The sequence below is a fragment of the Bos mutus genome, chromosome 23 (genome assembly GCF_027580195.1).
Source record: "Bos mutus isolate GX-2022 chromosome 23, NWIPB_WYAK_1.1, whole genome shotgun sequence".
NCBI lineage: Eukaryota > Metazoa > Chordata > Mammalia > Artiodactyla > Bovidae > Bos > Bos mutus.
The window spans coordinates 15,360,085-15,381,540 of NC_091639.1; the positions used below are offsets into that span (position 1 = coordinate 15,360,085).

The 21,456-nt window shown below is 38.4% G+C and overlaps 1 protein-coding gene across 3 annotated transcripts in view; it reads left to right on the forward strand.

The window, feature by feature from the left end:
- CDKAL1 (CDK5 regulatory subunit associated protein 1 like 1) overlaps nt 1–21,456 on the forward strand; it is a 634,266-nt gene that overhangs the window by 378,939 nt on the left and 233,871 nt on the right. The window lies entirely within an intron of this gene.

Genomic DNA, 21,456 nt, shown 5'->3' on the forward strand with positions numbered 1-21,456 from the left:
TCTTCCGAACCCGGGGATTGAACCCAGGTCTCCTACATTGTAGGTGGATTCTTTACCACTGAGACTCCAGGGAAGCCCAAGTAACTATGGTACTTGATGACAAATGGTACAATAAGTATGAGCAAAGAATATGGACAAGGGAGCAACCATTTAAATGAAAAAGTATGTGCTGGGATCCATGATTTTTATTTAAGAAATAAATTATGCTATTAATCTCATAGTTGAGGACAAGTACTCTTAGAAAATCATGCAGTCACTTATATATATATATTTTTTAGTCACTTATATTTTTAATGAGTTGTGTTCTTTGCAATAAGTTTGCACAGAAAAATGACATTGCAAAATTTTAAAAGCCAGTATAGTGGCTGAAATTAAATGTGTAAATGCAAATAAATATCCCTGAATTGTTTCTGTTGATTTGGTTTAGAGGCATTTACCATGAGGTTGTTGCTGAAAAGTCATGCTACTATGAACAACTTATTTTAGAAATTCTGAAAACAGTTGATTGCAATCTGGTTGTTAAATATAAATATATAATGAAGAGATTTAGCAATTTTGTTACATTTTCCCAGCAAGATCTTTTTAGTAACTGTGTGTGATTTATGTGTTAAGTGTGGTACTTTGGGCAATGTGGGACAATTATGATTTACTATTTAAAAATAAGTTGCAGGCATGTCTGTTTTTACTTAACTCTTTGACTTTTAACTTGAAAAACCAAGATGATTCTCTGTAAAAAATCAACTCTGCTAAGAGCGGTCTTGGGGTGTTTGCAGTAAATGTGAGGCATCATGAAGACCAGGAGATGTATTGGGTCTTTGGTGGGTAGGAATAGAAGAAAGCCCTGCCAGTATAACAGGCCAGTTTCTTTGGATTTAAAAAAAAAACTCATTAAAGATCAAGGGAACATTAGTAGCTACAGAGAAGTTCAGGTGGGGAGTAAACACAAGGGGAAAAAAATAATGTATTGGCTCTGAGATGAGTAACCTAATATCTCTTGGAAAAATTTCAGTCCTTTAATTAATTGCAAAACTGCAGAAGCTAATATTGCAGTGATAGCAAACCCTAACGCTCAGCACCTGGCATGGTGCTAGACTTGTTGACCTCCGAATAGATGCTCCAGAAGAGCTGCTAATCAATAGGAGATGTCAAATATAGCTTTATACTTTACCTGGAAAAACAATAGGTGTTTAGTTCATAGATTGTAGTTAGAGTGAAATAATTTCCAATTGTCATGATGTTGTTGTTATTCAGTCACCCAGTTGTGTCTGACCTCACAATCTCATGGACTGCAGCACGCCAGGCCTCCCTGTTCCTCACTATCTCCTGGAGATTGCCCAAGTTCATGTCCATTGCATCGGTGATGCCATTCAGCCATCTCATCCTCTGTCGGCCTCTTCTCCTTCTGCCTTCAATGTTTCCCAGCATCAGGGTCTTTTCCAATGAGTCGGCTGTTTGCATCAGATGACCAAACATTACCTTTTAAAAATGCTTGCTCTAAGATATCTATAATGTTGGCCTTCCCTCCTACATTCTCATCTTCACGAGGGCATTGTCATTGTCTACCTCTTGATACCCCACCCAGTAGTGACTGAATGAATGAGTGAATCAAAGGGTGAAAAAAGAAGACCTTTCTTCATAAAATAGATTATAGAGCCCACGCTATCGTTTTGAATTTCAAAGTGTTAACATTCTGGCCAGAAGAGGCAGCACAAGATGACAAAGTAAATGAGCTTCAAGGGCTTCCATGTGTGAAAAAGGACATTAGGGAAGGGAGCCGACCCGAGGGAGTCTCAGCCCATACCCACAGTGCATTGTTATTTACCCCTTTTCCTCTTACTAAGCTTAGACCACTCTGAAGAAATTACTTGATTTATCTAAAGTGCTGAAGAGAACTCATCAATAAGGAAAAAAAGAAAACAGAAGAAAAGCTGAAAACAGAGGGGGAAAAAAAAATCCCAGTGAATGACAGGTGATTTTTTTTTAAAACCATCAGGATAGAAGGAAGCCACTCTTGAATAACTTCTCTGATGCTTTAATACCTTTATGGTGGGCATTCCTGGCAAATTATGCTGGGAGGACCCAGCCTTTTTGTGTTTCTGGAAGACGCTTCATGCTACAGACTTTAATTACAGAGCACTCCACTAGGTGGGTTTCCTTTCTCTTGGTTCTGTTCACTTCACATTACCTGACTCTTGAGATTTTTCTTAAACTCTTTTAACAGTTTTTTTTTTTTTTTAATTGAGCAGTTTAAAGGAAAAGTCATTTAAAGGAAAATACCAAAGTTTCTATCATTATTTAAATGTATGGTGTGGAAAAATGGGTCTGTTGAAAATACATATTATTAAGTCTTCCCAGGAACAGAAGATATCACACTTAACATAGGATGTAGGTTTAAGTTTCTATTGAGAGTCTAGCATTATGTATGGCACTTTATATAGCAGATATTGCATAAATGTGTAATGAATAAAAGGAAAGGAGGGAGAATTCTTAATCCCTAACAGGCAGTCAAAGTTGAGTATCTGATTGGAACACCTACAAACCCTATTTTTTTTTTTTTTAATTTATTTTTTTATTCTTCCAATTTTATTTTATTTTTAAACTTTACATAATTGTATTAGTTTTGCCAAATATCAAAATGAATCCGCCACAGGTATACATGTGTTCCCCATCCCGAACCCTCCTCCCTCCTCCCTCCCCATACCATCCCTCTGGGCCGTCCCAGTGCACCAGCCCCAAGCATCCAGCATCATGCATCGAACCTGGACTGGCAACTCGTTTCCTACATGATATTTTACATGTTTCATTGCCATTCTCCCAAATCTTCCCACCCTCTCCCTCTCCCACAGAGTCCATAAGACTGTTCTATACATCAGTGTCTCTTTTGCTGTCTCGTACACTGGGTTATTGTTACCATCTTTCTAAATTCCATATATGTGCGTTAGTATACTGTATTTATGTTTTTCCTTCTGGCTTACTTCACTCTGTATAATAGGCTCCAGTTTCATCCACCTCATTAGAACTGATTCAAATGTATTCTTTTTAATGGCTGAGTAATACTCCATTGTGTATATGTACCACAGCTTTCTTATCCATTCATCTGCTGATGGACATCTAGGTTGCTTCCATGTCTTGGCTATTATAAACAGTGCTGCGATGAACATTGGGGTACACGTGTCTCTTTCCCTTCTGGTTTCCTCAGTGTGTATGCCCAGCAGTGGGGTTGCTGGATCATAAGGCAGTTCTATTTCCAGTTTTTTAAGGAATCTCCACACTGTTCTCCATAGTGGCTGTACTAGTTTGCATTCCCACCAACAGTGTAAGAGGGTTCCCTTTTCTCCACACCCTCTCCAGCATTTATTATTTGTAGACTTTTTGGATCGCAGCCATTCTGACTGGTGTGAAATGGTACCTCATAGTGGTTTTGATTTGCATTTCTCTGATAATGAGTGATGTTGAGCATCTTTTTCATGTGTTTGTTAGCCATCTGTATGTCTTTTTTGGAGAAATGTCTATTTAGTTCTTTGGCCCATTTTTTGATTGGGTCGTTTATTTTTCTGGAGTTGAGCTGTAGGAGTTGCTTGTATATTTTGAGATTAGTTGTTTGTCGGTTGCTTCATTTGCTATTATTTTCTCCCATTCTGAAGGCTGTCTTTTCACCTTGCTAATAGTTTCCTTTGATGTGCAGAAGCTTTTAAGGTTAATTAGGTCCCATTTGTTTATTTTTGCTTTTATTTCCAATATTCTGGGAGGTGGGTCATAGAGGATCCTGCTGTGATGTATGTCAGAGAGTGTTTTGCCTATGTTCTCCTCTAGGAGTTTTATAGTTTCTGGTCTTACGTTTAGATCTTTAATCCATTTTGAGTTTATTTTTGTGTATGGTGTTAGAAAGTGGTCCAGTTTCATTCTTTTACAAGTGGTTGACCAGATTTCCCAGCACCACTTGTTAAAGAGATTGTCTTTAATCCATTGTATATTCTTGCCTCCTTTGTCAAAGATAAGGTGTCCATATGTGCGTGGATTTATCTCTGGGCTTTCTATTTTATTCCATTGATCAATATTTCTGTCTTTGTGCCAGTACCATACTGTCTTGATAACTGTGGCTTTGTAGTAGAGCCTGAAGTCAGGTAGGTTGATTCCTCCAGTTCCATTCTTCTTTCTCAAGATCGCTTTGGCTATTCGAGGGTTTTTGTATTTCCATACAAATTGTGAAATTATTTGTTCTAGCTCTGTGAAGAATACTGTTGGTAGCTTGATAGGGATTGCGTTGAATCTATAAATTGCTTTGGGTAGTATACTCATTTTCACTATATTGATTCTTCCAATCCATGAACATGGTATATTTCTCCATCTATTAGTGTCCTCTTTGATTTCTTTCACCAGTGTTTTATAGTTTTCTATATATAGGTCTTTAGTTTCTTTAGGTAGATATATTCCTAAGTATTTTATTCTTTCCGTTGCAATGGTGAATGGAATTGTTTCCTTAATTTCTCTTTCTGTTTTCTCATTATTAGTGTATAGGAATGCCAGGGATTTCTGTGTGTTGATTTTATATCCTGCAACTTTACTATAATCATTGATTAGTTCTAGTAATTTTCTGGTGGAGTCTTTAGGGTTTTCTATGTAGAGGATCATGTCATCTGCAAATAGTGAGAGTTTTACTTCTTCTTTTCCAATTTGGATTTCTTTTATTTCTTTTTCTGCTCTGATTGCTGTGGCCAAAACTTCCAAAACTATGTTGAATAGTAATGGTGAAAGTGGGCACCCTTGTCTTGTTCCTGACTTTAGAGGAAATGCTTTCAATTTTTCACCATTGAGGATAATGTTTGCAGTGGGTTTGTCATATATAGCTTTTATTATGTTGAGGTATGTTCCTTCTATTCCTGCTTTCTGGAGAGTTTTATCATAAATGGATGTTGAATTTTGTCAAAGGCTTTCTCTGCATCTATTGAGATAATCATATGGTTTTATTTTTCAATTTGTTAATGTGGTGTATTACATTGATTGATTTGCGGATATTGAAGAATCCTTGCATCCCTGGGATAAAGCCCACTTGATCATGGTGTATGATCTTTTAATGTGTTGTTGGATTCTGATTGCTAGAATTTTGTTAAGGATTTTTGCATCTATGTTCATCAGTGATATTGGCCTGTAGTTTTCTTTTTTTGTGGGATCTTTGTCAGGTTTTGGTATTAGGGTGATGGTGGCCTCATAGAATGAGTTTGGAAGTTTACCTTCCTCTGCAATTTTCTGGAAGAGTTTGAGCAGGATAGGTGTTAGCTCTTCTCTAAATTTTTGGTAGAATTCAGCTGTGAAGCCGTCTGGACCTGGGCTTTTGTTTGCTGGAAGATTTTTGATTACAGTTTCAATTTCCATGCTTGTGATGGGTCTGTTAAGATTTTCTATTTCTTCCTGGTCCAGTTTTGGAAAGTTGTACTTTTCTAAGAATTTGTCCATTTCTTCCACGTTGTCCATTTTATTGGCATATAATTGTTGATAGTAGTCTCTTATGATCCTTTGTATTTCTGTGTTGTCTGTTGTGATCTCTCCATTTTCGTTTCTAATTTTGTTGATTTGATTTTTCTCCTTTGTTTCCTGATGAGTCTGGCTAATGGTTTGTCAATTTTATTTATCCTTTCAAAGAACCAGCTTTTGGTTTTGTTGATTTTTGCTATGGTCTCTTTTGTTTCTTTTGCATTTATTTCTGCTCTAATTTTTAAGATTTCTTTCCTTCTACTAACCCTGGGGTTCTTCATTTCTTCCTTTTCTGGTTGCTTTAGGTGTAGAGTTAGGTTATTTATTTGACTTTTTTCTTGTTTCTTGAGGTGTGCCTGTATTGCTATGAACTTTCCCCTTAGGACTGCTTTTACCGTGTCCCACAGGTTTTGGGTTGTTGTGTTTTCATTTTCATTCGTTTCTATGCAAATTTTGATTTCTTTTTGATTTCTTCTGTGATTTGTTGGTTATTCAGCAGCGTGTTGTTCAGCCTCCATATGTTGGAATTTTTAATAGTTTTTCTCCTGTAATTGAGATCTAATCTTACTGCATTGTGGTCAGAAAAAATGCTTGAATGATTTCTATTTTTTGAATTTACCAAGGCTAGCTTTATGGCCCAGGATGTGATCTATCCTGGAGAAGGTTCCATGTGCGCTTGAGAAAAAGGTGAAATTCATTGTTTTGGGATGAAATGACCTATAGATATCAATTAGGTCTAACTGGTCTATTGTATCATTTAAAGTTTGTGTTTCCTTGTTAATTTTCTGTTTAGTTGATCTATCCATAGGTGTAAGTGGGGTATTAAAGTCTCCCACTATTATTGTGTTATTGTTAATTTCTCCTTTCATACTTGTTAGCATTTGTCTTACGTACTGTGGTGCTCCTGTGTTGGGTGCATATATATTTATAATTGTTATATCTTCTTCTTGGATTGATCTTTTTGATCATTATGTAGTGACCTTCTTTGTCTCTTTTCACAGCCTTTGTTTTAAAGTCTATTTTATCTGATATGAGTATTGCTACTCCTGCTTTCTTTTGTCCCTATTTGCATGGAAAATCTTTTTCCAGCCCTTCACTTTCAGTCTGTATGTGTCCCCTGTTTTGAGGTGGGTCTCTTGTAGACAACATATGTAGGGGTCTTGTTTTTGTATCCATTCAGCCAGTCTTTGTCTTTTGGTTGGGGCATTCAACCCATTTACATTTAAGGTAATTACTGATAAGTATGTTCCCGTTGCCATTTACTTTATTGTTTTGGGTTGAGTTTATACACCATTTTTGTGTTTCCTGTCTAGAGAATATCCTTTAGTATTTGTTTGAGAGCTGGTTTGGTGGTGCAGAATTCTCTCAGCTTTTGCTTGTCTGAAAAGCTTTTGATTTCTCCTTCATACTTGAATGAGATCCTTGCTGGGTACAATAATCTGGGCTGTAGGTTATTTTCTTTCATCATTTTAAGTATGTCTTGCCATTCCCTCCTGGCTTGAAGAGTTTCTATTGAAAGATCAGCTGTTATCCTTATGGGAATTCCCTTGTGTGTTATTTGTTGTTTTCCCTTGCTGCTTTTAATATTTGTTCTTTGTGTTTGATCTTTGTTAATTTGATTAATATGTGTCTTGGGGTGTTTCTCCTTGGGTTTATCCTGTTTGGGACTCTCTGGGTTTCTTGGACTTGGGTGATTATTTCCTTCCCCATTTTAGGGAAGTTTTCCACTATTATCTCCTCAAGTATTTTCTCATGGTCTTTCTTTTGTCTTCTTCTTCTGGAACCCCTATGATTGAATGTTGTAGCGTTTAATATTGTCCTGGAGGTCTCTGAGATTGTCCTCATTTCTTTTAATTCGTTTTTCTTTTATCCTCTCTGATTCATTTATTTCTACCATTCTATCTTCTAATTCACTAATCCTGTCTTCTGCCTCTGTTATTCTACTATTTGTTGCCTCCAGAGTGTTTTTAATTTCACTTATTGCATTATTCATTATATATTGACTCTTTTTATTTCTTCTAGGTCCTTGTTAAACCTTTCTTGCATCTTCTCAATCCTTGTCTCCAGGCTATTTATCTGTGATTCCATTTTAGTTTCAAGATTTTGGATCAATTTCACTATCATTATTCGAATTCTTTATCAGGTAGATTCCCTATCTCTTCCTCTTTTGTTTGGTTTGGTGGGCATTTATCCTGTTCCTTTATCTGCTGAGTATTCCTCTGTCTCTTCATCTTGTTTAAATTGCTGAGTTTGGGGTGTCCTTTCTGTATTCTGGCAGTTTGTGGAGTTCTCTTTATTATGGCGTTTCCTCACTGTGTGTGGGTTTGTACAGGTGGCTTGTCAAGGTTTCCTGGTTAGGGAAGCTTGTGTCGGTGTTCTGGTGGGTGGAGCTGTATTTCTTCTCTCTGGAGTGCAATGAAATGTCCAGTAATGAGTTATGAGATGTCTATAGTTTTGGGGTGACTTTGGGCAGCCTGTATCTTGAAGCTCAGGGCTGTGTTTCTTTGTTGCTGGAGAATTTGCTTGGTATGTCTTGCCCTGGAACTTATTGGCCCTTGTGTGGTGCTTGGTTTCAGTGTCGGTATGGAGGCATTTGATGAGCTCCTGTCAATGAATGTTCCTTGAGTCAGGAGTTCCTGGAGTCAGGGTTTGGACTTAAGTCTCCTGCTTCCGATTATCGGTCTTATTTTTACAGTAGTTTCAAAACTTCTCCTTCTATACAGCACCATTGATAAAACATCTACATTAAAGATGATAAGTTTCTCTACAGTGAGGGTCACTCAGAGAGGTTTACAGGGTTACATGGAGAAGAGAAGAGGGAGGAGGGAGTTAGAGGTGACCCAAATGAGATGAGGTGAATCAATAGTGAGAGAGGGCTAGCCAGTAGTCACTTCCTTATGTGCACTCCGCAACTGGACCACTCAGAGATGTTCACGGGTTATACAGAGAAGAGAAGAAGGAGGAAGGTAACAGAGGTGGCCAGAAGGATAAAGGGGGAATGAAAAGGAGGGAGACAGATCCAGCCAGTAATCAGTTCCTAAGTGTTCTCCACCATCTGGAACACACAGAAATTCACAGAGTTGGGTAGAGTAGAGAGGGGTTAGGAGGAGACACAGGCGACCTGGTGGAGAAAAAAAGGAGGGTCCAAAGGGAGAGAGCAGTCAAGCCAGTAATCTCACTCCCTAGTGAAAAATGGGTCCTGAAGATTGGGTCCTTAAAGGTACAAAATTGGTAACAAATACATAAAAGCGAAAATTAAAAATCTAGAGTAGAGTTTGGAATTTCAAAAATATGATGTTAAAGAAAAAGAAGAAGGAAAAGAAAGAGAGAAAGAACGAACAAACAAAAAACAAACAAGGTCGCGAAAATTATAAAGAATGTACAGGTACAAAATTGATAACTAATACCAGAAAGCGAAAATTAAAAATCTAGAGTAGAGTTTGGAATTTCAAAAATACGATGTTAAAGAAAAGAAGAAGGAAAAGAAAGAGAGAAAAAACGAACAAACAAAAACAAACAAGGTCGCGAAAATTATAAAGAAAGTACAGGTACAAAATTGATAACTAATACCAGAAAGCAAAAATTAAAAATCTAGAGTAGAGTTTGGAATTTCAAAAATACAATGTTAAAAAAAAAAAAAAAAAAAGAAGAAGAAGAAGAAAAATAAAGAGAGAAAACAAACAAACAAATACGAACAATGTCACAAAAATTATAAAGAAAATACAGGTACAAAATTGATATCAAATACCAAAAAGCATAAATTAAAAATCTAGAGTAAAGTTTGGAATTTCAGATATACAATGTTATATAAAAGAAGAAGAGAAAGAAACAGAGAAGAAGAAAAAAAAGAAAAAAAAAAAAGTCACAGAAATTATATAAAAAAAAACTATAGGTACAAAATTGATAACATATACCAAAAAGTGAAAATTAAAAATCTAGAGTAGAGTTTGGAATTTCAAAATACAATGTTAAAGAAAAGAAGAAAAAAAAAAAAAAAAAAAAAAAAAAAAACAAGGTCAAAAAATTATAAAATATATATATATATGAAGTTTGCTGAAGAAGAAAAAAATAGGTTTTTTTTTTTTTTTTATAAAAGTAATAGGTTATAAAAGTGAAAATTAAAGGAACAATAGAGGACTTAAAATTTTTTTTTTTTTTTAGTAAAAAAAAAAAAAAGAAAGAATGATCGTAAAAATAATAAAAATATATCTAGGATTTTTTTGGTTTTTTTTTGTGGGTGTTGTGGGTTCAGTTCATTTTTGGCTAGTTCCTTGGTCAGATTTATATTTCTCAAGATCTATAGGCCCCTTCCTATGTAGTCCGTAGTAACCACAGGGTTTTGATCTATTGCCTGTAGCTTCCAAGGCGTTTCCCTCTGTTATATCTTCTTCTGTTTGCTAGTCTCTTCAGTATCTGGTTTCCGCCCTGACTCAAAGGGCACGGTGGAGGACACTTTTTCTTTTAGGCTTACTTGTTCAGTCGCGCTGTGGGGATGGAGGGAGGGATGCTGCAAACAAATAACACTGGCGTGGGCTCGCAGTGCCTCAGCCACCCTGGGTCTGCCCCCGCTCACGGCGCGTGTAGCCTCCCTGTCCACACTGCTCGGACTCTAGGTTGTTCCGCCGGGAACAATCCGAGGCTGGCCCTGGGCTGCATGCACCTCCCAGGTCCAAGCCGCTCAGGTTCAGGCACTCGGGTAGTCCTCAGAGGCGCAGACTCAGTTGGGCCTGCGTTTTGTGCTCTTCCCAGGTCCGAGCGCCAATTTGCTCTTCCCAGGCGAGCGCCAATGCTGCGACTTATCGCCTCCCCGCCACTCGGTTATCTGGATGTAAAACCGGCGCACCTTCTCAGGCAGATGTTGACCGTCCAGACCCCCAAGAAGTTTTAGTTAGCAAAGAAGCCTGCTTACAATTTTATAGATATTGTCTCTCTGGGGCTGCGATTGCCCCCTTCCGCTCTGGCTGCCTGTCACCGGGGGGAAAGTCTGCAGCCGGCTATCTCTGTTCAGTCCTTTGTTCCGTCTGCGCGGGCCTGGCGGTCTTAGGTTAGGGCTGGCTTTTCGCGTGGTAGGTATCCCACAGTCTGGTTTGCTAGCCCAAATTATTTCGCTCAGATAGCGCCAGGGTATTCAGGCCAGATTCTTACTCTCAGCGATGCAGCCCGCGCCCGCCTCCTCCCTGCCCAGCCCGGTTTGCTAATGGCGGATGCAGGCGTCTGCGCTGCTTCTCTGCTGGGGAGTTACCGTAGGGCTGCAATCTGCGTAGTTTTAAATTGTTTATTTATTTTTCCTGTTATGTTGCCCTCTGTGCTTCCAAAGCTCGGCACAGATTCGCAGTGAGAAGGTTTCCTGATGTTTGGAAACTTCTCTCTTTTAAGATTCCCTTCCGGGACGGAACTCCGTCCCCTCCCTCTTTTGTCTTTTTTTTGTTTGTTTTTAATATTTTTTCCTACCTCCTTTCAAGAGTTGGGTTGCTTTTCTGGGTGCCTGATGTCCTCTGCCGGCATTCAGAAGTTGTTTTGTGGAATTTACTCGACGTTTAAATGCTCTTTTGATGAATTTGTGGGGGAGAAAGTGTTCTCCCCGTCCTACTCCTCCGCCATCTTGGCTCCTCCCCTCTACAAACCCTATTTTTAACTTATCGATGCTGTAAAAAACCATAGGGGATTCATTTTAAATGATGACATAACTGACAAAGATATCTTATTTATACACACACACACATATATGTATATACAATCTATATATGCGTGTGTGTGTGTGTGTGTATAAAATGCTTGGTGGGAAAACACCCTAAAATTGATCTATGTAATAATCATTAATTTGAATATGAAATAGAAACTGTTGATAAAATAATAGATTAAAAAGCATTTTACTTCATATTAGATCTGTGATGCCTCTTCATTACTCACCATGTAAAGATAAGCTCTTTATAATGACCTACAGGGTCCTGCCAGCAAATTTGGAAAACTCAGCAGTGGCCACAGGACTGGAAAAGGTCGGTTTTCATTCCAATCCCAAAGAAAGGCAATGCCAAAGAATGTTCAAACTACTGCATAATTGCACTCATCTCACACACTAGCAAAGTAATGCTCAAAATTCTCCAAGCCAAAATTCTCCAATTCAACAATACATGAACCGTGAACTTCCAGATGTTCAAGCTGGATTTAGAAAAGGCAGAGGAACCAGAGATCAAATTGCCAACCTTCGTTGAATCATTGAAAAAGCAAGAGAGTTCCAGAAAAACATCTGCTTTATTGACTATGCCAAAGCTGTTGACTGTATGGATGGCAACAAACTGTGTGAAATTCTGAAAGAGATGGGAATACCAGACCACCTGACCTGCCTCTTGAGAAATCTGTATACAGGCCAAGAAGCAACAGTTAGAACTGGACATGGAACAACAGACTGGTTCCAAATCAGGAAAGGAGTATGTCAAAGCTGTATATTGTCACCTGGCTTATTTAGCTTATATGCAGAGTACATTATGAGAAATGTTGGGCTGGATGAAGCACAAGATTGCCAGGAGAAATATCAATAACCTCAGATACACAGGTGATACCACCCTTATGGCAGAAAGTGAAGAACTGAAGAGCCTCTTGATGAAAGTGAAAGAGGAGAGTGAAAAAGTTGGCTTAAAACTCAACATTCAGAAAATGAAGATCATGGCATCCGGTCCCATCACTTCATGGCAAATAGATGGGGAAACAATGGAAACAGTGACAGACTTTATTTTGGGGGCTTCCAAAATCACTGCAGATAGTGAGTGCACTCATGAAATGAAAAGATGCTTGCCCCTTGGAAGAAAAGCTATGACCAATCTAGACAGCATATTAAAAAGCAGAGACATTACTTTGCCAACAGAGGTCCATCTAGTCAAAGCTATGGTTTTTCCAGTAGTCATGTATGGATGTGAGAGTTGGACTATAAAGAAAGTTGAGTGCTGAAGAGTTGATGCTTTTGGACTGTGGTGTTGGAAACACCAAAAACAACACACTGAGAGTCCCTTGGACTGCAAGAAGATCCAACAGTCAATCCTAAGGAAGTCAATCCTGAATATTCATTGGAAGGACTGATGCTAAAGTTGAAACTAATACGTTGGCCACCTAATGCGAAGAACTGACTCATTGGAAAAGACGCTGATGCTGGGAAAGATTGAAGGCAGGAGGAGAAGGGAATGACAGAGGATGAGATGGTTGGATGTCATCACCAACACAATAGACATGAGTTTGAGTAAGCTCTGGGAGATGGCCAGGGAAGCCTGGCCTGCTGCAGTCCATGGGGTTGCAAAGAGTTGGACAGGACTCAGTGACTGAACTGACTGATAGGGTCCTTAAGATGCTTCTTTCATTACATTCCTGTTTGCTCTTCCCTTTGCTCCCCTTATGCTGCCTCCTGTATAGCCTGAATTTTTTTAACCCATTTTATACTCCTGCTATTTTTACTTTAATGTTTTTTTTTTTACATTTCATACTTACCATATGATGACAGTGGGTAGTAATCAGTTAAGCAGAATTACTAATGTTTGCTACTGCATATATTGACTAATATATTCCCCTAATATGTGCTCCTATAACATCTAGTAAAGAGATATTTTCCCTCTATTTTTGCTTTCCTGTTGATATCGCTAAGATAATTATGCTAGCATATTCCTCTTCAATGAACTCTGACCTTCTAGATGGAGTGGCTTGTGAATTTGATACTCTTGAAACTGCATTGCTTAGTTTTGCCCTCTGGGTTGTGGGTAGCCCACAGGTAAGGTATTATGTTACTTCAGACTAACCAGTTGGTGCTAGTGGTAAAGAATCTTCCTGCCAATGCAGGAGATGCAAGAGATGTGGGTTCAATCCCTGAGTTGGGAAGATCCCCTGGAGTAGGAAATGGCACCCTATTCCAGTATTCTTGCCTGGTAAATTCCATGGGCAAAGGAGGCTGGTGGGCTAGTCCGTGGGGTTGCAAAAGAGTTGGACACAACTGGGTGAGTTAACATCATCTTCATTTTATTGACAGAGAAGCCAAGTCTTAGAAAGCTTTAATAATTGACTACATTACATAAGTGATTAGCAGCTGCCTGGTCTCTAGTGTCCTCTGATTCTAAAATATATTCTACAATCCTCCATCTTCCATAAGACCTTCCCCAATAATTTCCAGTTTCTTTCCTTGTTTTGTCAGACTCTGTCCAACATGTCTGTGTCGGCATTCGTCCTGGGGCAACATGATTCCTTATTTACACATAAATCCAACAAAAGTGTTCTCATCTTTAGGGAGAGGCTGTATCGTTTATCTTTGTGTTTCAGCGCCATGGAAAACTTGTGCTTGATAATTGTATGGAATGATGTGCTGGCTCTCACTTTACCTGCTGTTTGACTGCGTGTCTTACACATATTGAGGCTCTTTCATATCTGGGCTGAGCATCTGGTTTTGGAAAAGTTTGTGGATAGTTGTCATACATGCTTCTCACCGTGGGTCACCCTAGTGTGAAGAGGCACTAGGTGGTGGGGAAAAACCCACCTACGCGGTATGCTTTAGTTATTTGCCCTGCTAACGTATCACGGTGACCGATCGTCTCTTTTGAACTACCTAGAGCCAATGAGTTCATTATATGATTACTGAACTTGTCGATTATTTAGGTTTTTAGCTTCTTTCTTCTCTTTCCTGCCTCTTAGCTTTCACTGCTTTTTGTCAACTCCATCAGAGAAGTCAACAGTGGATGGTCAAGGAGGAGAAATTAAAACCAGGCAGATTGTCTTGCTCTTTATTTTATGGGTTGGCTGGTAGGGAAAAAATATGAAAGCTGTTGACCAGTAGGGGATATGAGGATTATCTGTGAATTTGATTTACCTAACCTATCCTTGTTCTCCTTTTGTTACGAATAATTTAAAATAACTTTTATCTTCCTTGAAGATGCCTGTATGTCCTAGAGTCCTATCAGAATTTTGGTGTACCACTTTCAGCCTGGTCCAGAGAGAGCAAGTTGATTAATCTGAAGGACATATGCTTTTTATTAAGGACTTTTCTTATGTTCGGATTATGAATAAAGCAAATTGGTTACATTTAAATTTATGTTACTCTGCAAAACGTTGCTGAAAAGTATTGCCACCCATATTTACATTGAATACATTTTAATCACCTTGATTTAAAATGTAAAGTTTTTTTACAAGATTTATATTTAGTATATTTGTTATATATATTATATTATGTAAGTTTAATCATAGTGATATTTTAAGTATTCCATCCATTTTTGATTGAGAAATCTTGTAGGTACTACAAGACAGTTTCCTGCTACTCTTGATTTTTGTATATTTTATTTACTAACTTCTATTTAAAAGACCTTACATTTTAATCTAATTGTTGATTTAGCAAAGTTAATTTATCTGGTAAAAAACAGTAGATATCTGTCAAGGACTTTCACTGCATGGTAATTTATAAACATTAACAGTATGTTTGGCTTGGTCGACTTCTGAAAAATGCCTCATAGTTTCAAAATAATAGCAAACTCAGTACCTGCTGTGCTTATGTTTTATCAAAGCAGTACAGAATTTCCAGATTGAAGTGAACAGTTCACATGTGTCTTTAAACCTTTGGATTTTTCCTTGAGATTTATACTTTGCAGCATAATAGAAAAATATGCAAATAGATTTTGTGCTGTTGTATGCAAACCATTTCACCCTTTCGGTGAATAGAAGGGCAAGGACATGAAAAGGAGAAGTCTTTTATTTCTGCAGTCCACTATAGCTTTTGAGTCTTGTCAGAGGGGTTTGATGTGACTGTTGGCACCCAGCTTTCTACTAATTAGAATTACCAGCACCTTACTTCATTCTTAACCTGCCATTGATTTGTGACTGGATTTCAAGAGATCAGTGAAACTTCTGAAACTGGAAACCAGAGTTTGTGCCTCTGAAAATTTAGGGGGAAGAGGCCTTCATCAATTATTAAAAGGATTTCTATATCCTTGATAAAAAGCTTGTCAAGCCTAATTCTGAGAGCTGAGAGCAGGCCACCAGAAAGGAAGATAAATGGGGCTTTTACCCCAGTCCTGTTTGCTGAATGACTTGAATCCTGGTAAAACCACAAAATAAATTCATTTATTTATTAAGGCACTGCTTGTATTTTTTAAATTAATTTTTATTGAAATATAGCTGCTATACAATATTGTGTTGTTTCTTCTGTACAGCAGAGTCAATCAGTTATCCATACACCCACTCTTTCTTAGATTCTGCTCGCATATAAGTCATTACAGAGTACTGAGTAGAGTTCCCTGTGTTATACAGTAGGCTATTAGTTATCTATTTTGCATATAGTAGTGTTTGAGTGACTAAGTCTTGTAACAGCACGCAGGTCAGAGGACCCAGAAAAGAAACAAGCTCATAAAAAGTTAGACTTTATCTCAATAAATAACCGTTGCTCTCCTCACAGCCACAGACTCATCAGTTTCATCAGGAATCTTATGTTTATCATCCCAGGTATGTTTTTCCCAGGGGGAGAATGAACTATTTTGTACATGACTGTTTCTCATGTTGAAAATATTATCTCTGTCTTCTTGGGGAGAACAATGGAAAATCCATGTTTTAAGATTCTGTTTATGTGGTGGTAATTTATACAGCGACTCACCCTGTGGGCCTCCCTGCCGCCCCCAGTTTCTAAATGACCAGATAGCATGGGTGGGAGTGTAGACTCAGCAAACAAATATAAATAGATTGGTTTTGGTTATCATAATATGGTTTAATCCACTTGGTGATAATATCATCTGAACTTTGCAACCACTGATAACATTTTTCTCTTGCCATTGGCCTAAATTTTTACGTATTGCTCATGAAATCTAGTGACTTATTGACAGTCATTCCCCAGAGAGATGATCATTTTCCTGAGAGGAAAAAACATAGAGATAAAACATGGGATATATATTTATATACCCTTTAACAAAGCAGAACACTTTAATAGGTCAGAATTGTAAATATAATTCTAGGATACAAGAAGCCTGGAAATTTACATATTTTGATTGTGGCATACAAAATATTCCTGTTTCATCTTTTAGTATTCTGGTGTACATCTCAGTTTCTAAAGAAGGGCATTAGATATGTATATGCTTTAATTTGCATCTTAAAAGGCATTTCACTTTGCCATTTCCCTGAATCCTTAATTTCACAGGAGTAGCTGAGAAGGCTTCCATGTCACCTGTCAAAATTTGTATAGTTCAAACTCCACAATACACCATCTGTGGGCTTTATCTTCCTCATTAATTTAGGAAGTCAGTTATGCTCAAACCATTGAGAAAAGCTGCCTCTGACTTTTCCTTCAACAGCACAGAACATGGCTAACACATAAGGTATTTGATGTCATTTTTTCTTTACACCTTTCTTTGAATACTAGGATCATTTCTGTATTGATTTCTTTGCTCTGATAGCCTGCGGAAGGCTACCATTGCTAATTCAGCACTTAGTAAAATGAAATCTTCATATTTTATATCAGGTGGGTAATGGAATTTTCACGTGATTCATGGTGTAGAACAGAAAGGTTGGTAATGAAGTTAATGGTTCATAGAAGAATTGAGAGACATTCTGCATATTTTCCAGAAATAGTTCTTGGTTAGCTTCTATTTATTTTTAATCTACTAAATTGTTTGTTGTTTTTAGATCCAGTGTGCCTCTGTCCTTTTTCCCTTATCTTCCTTTGCCTATCACAAAAATAATCCACATGAAAATGTTAGGCTGTCACATTTTAAGTCCAAAATTCTTTAATGTCATTTAACAGTAAATGATGATTGTGTCCTAAATTGGAAATGTAAGGGGTCTTAAACTATTGAGAATGCCTTTATTTGAATGTGTTGAACAGAACTATCAAGTAGATAATGAGCATGAGGGGTGTATGTATAATATTACATCATTGTTAGCATTAGTGGGTGCTGCACGTGGGCCAGGTAAGTCAAACTGTTTAGAATAATATTGAAAGTTCTCCAGTTGTTCATTAGTTTAAGGGGGCAGAAATCCATTCTGTCTCTTTATAGCTTGTATTTTTCTCTGTTTTTCAAATTGCTGTGAGAAGTTTGCTCCTCGTAAAGCCTTGTTTGATTAGAGAAAATATTGTTGATAAATCTATCTCTAATATGTGGCAACAGAGAAGTAACTTTCATAGTTATGTGTTAAAATATGTCTAAAAAGCAAGCTTTACATCAACTTTTTATTACATAGTCATATGAAATAGCAGCCTAAATGCTACTCAGTTGAAGTCTCCAGACATTCATCTTTTCCTTCATTGTCTGCTCTATATTCATGCTTCTTTTTTCCACCTCAGTAGATCTTGTTGTCTTTTGTTCCTCTATTACTGTCTTTGTATTAGCTTCCTAAGGTCACCGTAACAAAGTACCACAAATCGGGTGGCTTACAATAACAGAAATCTCCGCTCACAGTTTGGGAGGCTAGAGGTTCCTGAATCAAAGTGTTGTCAGGGTTAGTTCCTTCTGACCTGTTCTCTCTCCCGGCTTCTGCTGGTTGCTCACAGTCCTTGGCATGCCTTGGTGGGTGGACATATCACTGCAGTCTCTGTTTCCACTGTAACATGGTGTTCTCTGTGACTAAACCGCCTCTCCTTTATAAGGGCACCAATCATTGGATTAGAGCCCACGCTAACTCACTGTGACTTCATTTAAACTTGATCACATCTGCAAAGACCCTGTTTCCAAAGAAGCTCATTTTCATAGGTTCTGGGGATGATGATGTCAAAAATGTTTTTTTGTGAGTCACAGTTCAGCCTACAATAGCATTCTTTTGTGGTAAATACATATCCTCTATGTGCCATTTGAATTTATATATTATAATCTTTAAAATTACTTTCTCAGTGCTTACTTTGGTATCTTAACCTATAGTAGTCTGCTGCTACTGCTGCTAAGTCGCTTCAGTCGTGTCCGACTCTGTGCGACCCCATAGACAGCAGCCCACCAGGCTCCCCCGTCCCTGGGATTCTCCAGGCAAGAACACTGGAGTGGGTTGCCATTTCCTTCTCCAATGTATAAAAGTGAAAAGTGAAAGTGAAGTCGCTCAGTCTTGTCCGACTCTTAGCGACCCCATGGACTGCAGCCCACCAGACTCCTCTGTCCATGGGATTTTCCAGGCAAGAGTTTAGGCTAATATCAACTTTGCAATAGGATGCACAATTTTTGCTTCTATATGTAGCTCAATTCTCTTTCCCCTTCTTTACACTGATGTTATCATACACAAGCATATCTTTATAAACTGTACATATATCTACATATTCATAATTAATACTTCATGCATTTACTTACAGAGAAGGCAATGCCACCCCACTCCAGTACTCTTGCCTGGAAAATCCCATGGACGGAGGAGCCTGGTAGGCTGCAGTCCATGGGGTGCCTAAGAGTCAGACACAACTGAGCGACTTCACTTTGACTTTTCACTTTCATGCATTGGAGAAGGAAATGGCAACCCACTCCAGTGTTCTTGCCTGGAGAATCCCAGGGACGGGGGAGCTTGGTGGGCTGCCATCTCTGGGGTTGCACTGAGTCGGACACAACTGAAGTGACTTAGCAGCAGCAGCAGCAGTTGTTTAAGTTAGAAAGACAAAAATAAGAGTTACAAACAGAAACCACAGTTATATCATCTTGTATATTCACCTTTACCCGTGTTCTTTATTTCTTTGTGTGGATTGGAGTTTACTACTATGTAGTGTCGTTTCATTTTGGCCTTGGTGGACTCTGTTTAATATTTCTGAATTGGGGTTCTTAGCAAAGTATTCTCTCAGTTTTTGTTTATCTAGGCATGTGCTAAGTTGCCTCAGTCATGTCCGACTCTTTGCAGCCCTGTGGACTGTAGCTGACCAGGCTCCTTTGTCTATGGGATTCTCCAGGCAAGAATACTGGAGCGGGTTGCCATGCACTCCTCTAGGGGATCTTCCTGACCCAGGAATCAAACCCGCATCTCTTGTGTCTCCTGCCTTGGCAGATGGGTTCTTTACCACTATCGCCACCTGGGATAGCTTAGCCTTTTCTTTATTTTTGAAAGATGGCTTCTCTGGAGAGAGAATTCTTGGTTAGCAGTCTTTCAGCACTTTATATTTGTCTTTACACGACCTTCTGGCCTCTGATTTCTGATATCAACTGTTAATCATATTGAGGATCGCTTATTCACGATCAGATACTTGTCTCTTGCTGTTATCAGTACTCCCTTTTTGTCTTTTCAGTGGTTTGTGAGATCATTAGGTATAGATCTCTTTGAGTTTATCCTATTTAGAATTTGTACAGCTTCAAGGTTATGCAGATTAATGGTTTTCCTCAAATTTCTGAGTTTGGGGATATAATTATTTCAGATATTTTTCTACTTTTTTCTTCCCTTCTAAAATTTATATTATGTATATATTCATATGTTTGATGGTATCTCACAGATTTGAGACACTATTAATTTTTACTCATTGTTTTTTCTTTCTGTTCCTCAGACCGAGTAATATCAATTAACCTGTCTTCAAGTTTGCTGATTGTTTCTTATGCTAGCTCAAATCTGCTGAGATCCTACAGTGAATTTTTAAATTTCTTTTACTTTTCATACCAGAATGTCTTCTCATTATTGGTATTCTTTATTCAGTGAAACATCATTCCCATGCTTTTCTTTAATTCTTAAGCATGATTTTCTTACTTCTTTGAAAGTCTTAATCAGTCGATCGAGTCTCTCTTTGTGACCCCATGGACTATAGCCCATCAGGCTGCTCTGTCCATGGAATTCTCCAGACAAGAATACTGGAGTGGGTAGCCATTCCTTTCTCCAGGGATTTGTCCCACCTCAAATATTGAACCCACGTCTCCTGCATTGTAGGCAGATTCTTTACCACCTGAGCCACCATAGTTAAAATAATGATTTAAGGTCATTGTCTAGGAAGTCCACTCTGTGGGCTTTTTCTGGGTGAGTTACTGTTGATTGCTTTTTTTTCTGTGTGTTTTTCATGCTTTGTAATTTTTTTTTGAAAACTAGACTTTTAAATATAATGTGGCAGCTCTGGAAGTCAGATACTCTTTACTCCCCAGGATTTATTATTGTTGGTGGTGGTTTAGTGACTTTTTAAAATTCAGTCAAGTCAGTACTTTATTATATGTGGCCAGTGAAGTCTCTGTCAAATTAAAAGGTTAATAGTCAACTAACGATTGGACAGAAATTCCCTTAAATGCCTAAAACCAATAAGTTTCTGTCTTTGCAGAAGAGCCCTTTATGCATATTGGAGCATCCTTCAGCGCTCAGGTTGCTTACAGTTCCTGTTTGTGTAAAATCTCAGACTTAGCCAGAGGTGAGAGCTAAAGGCCTTCTCATGTCTGCTGAGTAGGTGCATAGCCAGACATGCACACGGCCTTGTGCATGCACACGGCCTTCGAGAGTCCCAGGAATATGTCAGTGTGTTTCAAAACCCCTTCTGGACATCACATTCCCTAGCTTTTCCTTTTTAAGCTTTTTGATTTGCTTATTATTTGCTCTGTTATTTGCAGCCCCAGGCAGCCATGATGTTAAGCAATTGCAGCTGATTATTTTTGACAAATGCCCCTGGGAAAAAGGCTTTTCTCACTGGGTGAGTGCCAGGTCAGGTTAAATAAGAAATCCATGTGAGTGGAGTCTTCCATGAAACCACGACACAGGTCAAATAGCAACAGTTTTTCTGGGAATGGAGTTTTGAAGAAGCTCCAACCCTCTTCTGCCCCCTCCAGTGGCTGCCACAGCTGCTGGTTTTCACCATGATTAAAGATACTTGGTTTTTAAGGCCACCACAGAACTGAGGAGTGGGAGGTGAGAAAAGAGCCGGTTTAAAATGCCACGTAACTCTGTGTTCTTACCATGACTGCTCCACTTTTCCTGAATAAACACTCCTCAGGTTGCTGTAACTTTCAGTTAATTTCCGGAGTTCTGGAAAAAATTAATTCTGACCATTTTTGTCACTGTCCTCATTGTTTTTTATGGAGGAGAGGCTTTTCAGGGGTCTTTACCTTGCCATCCCTG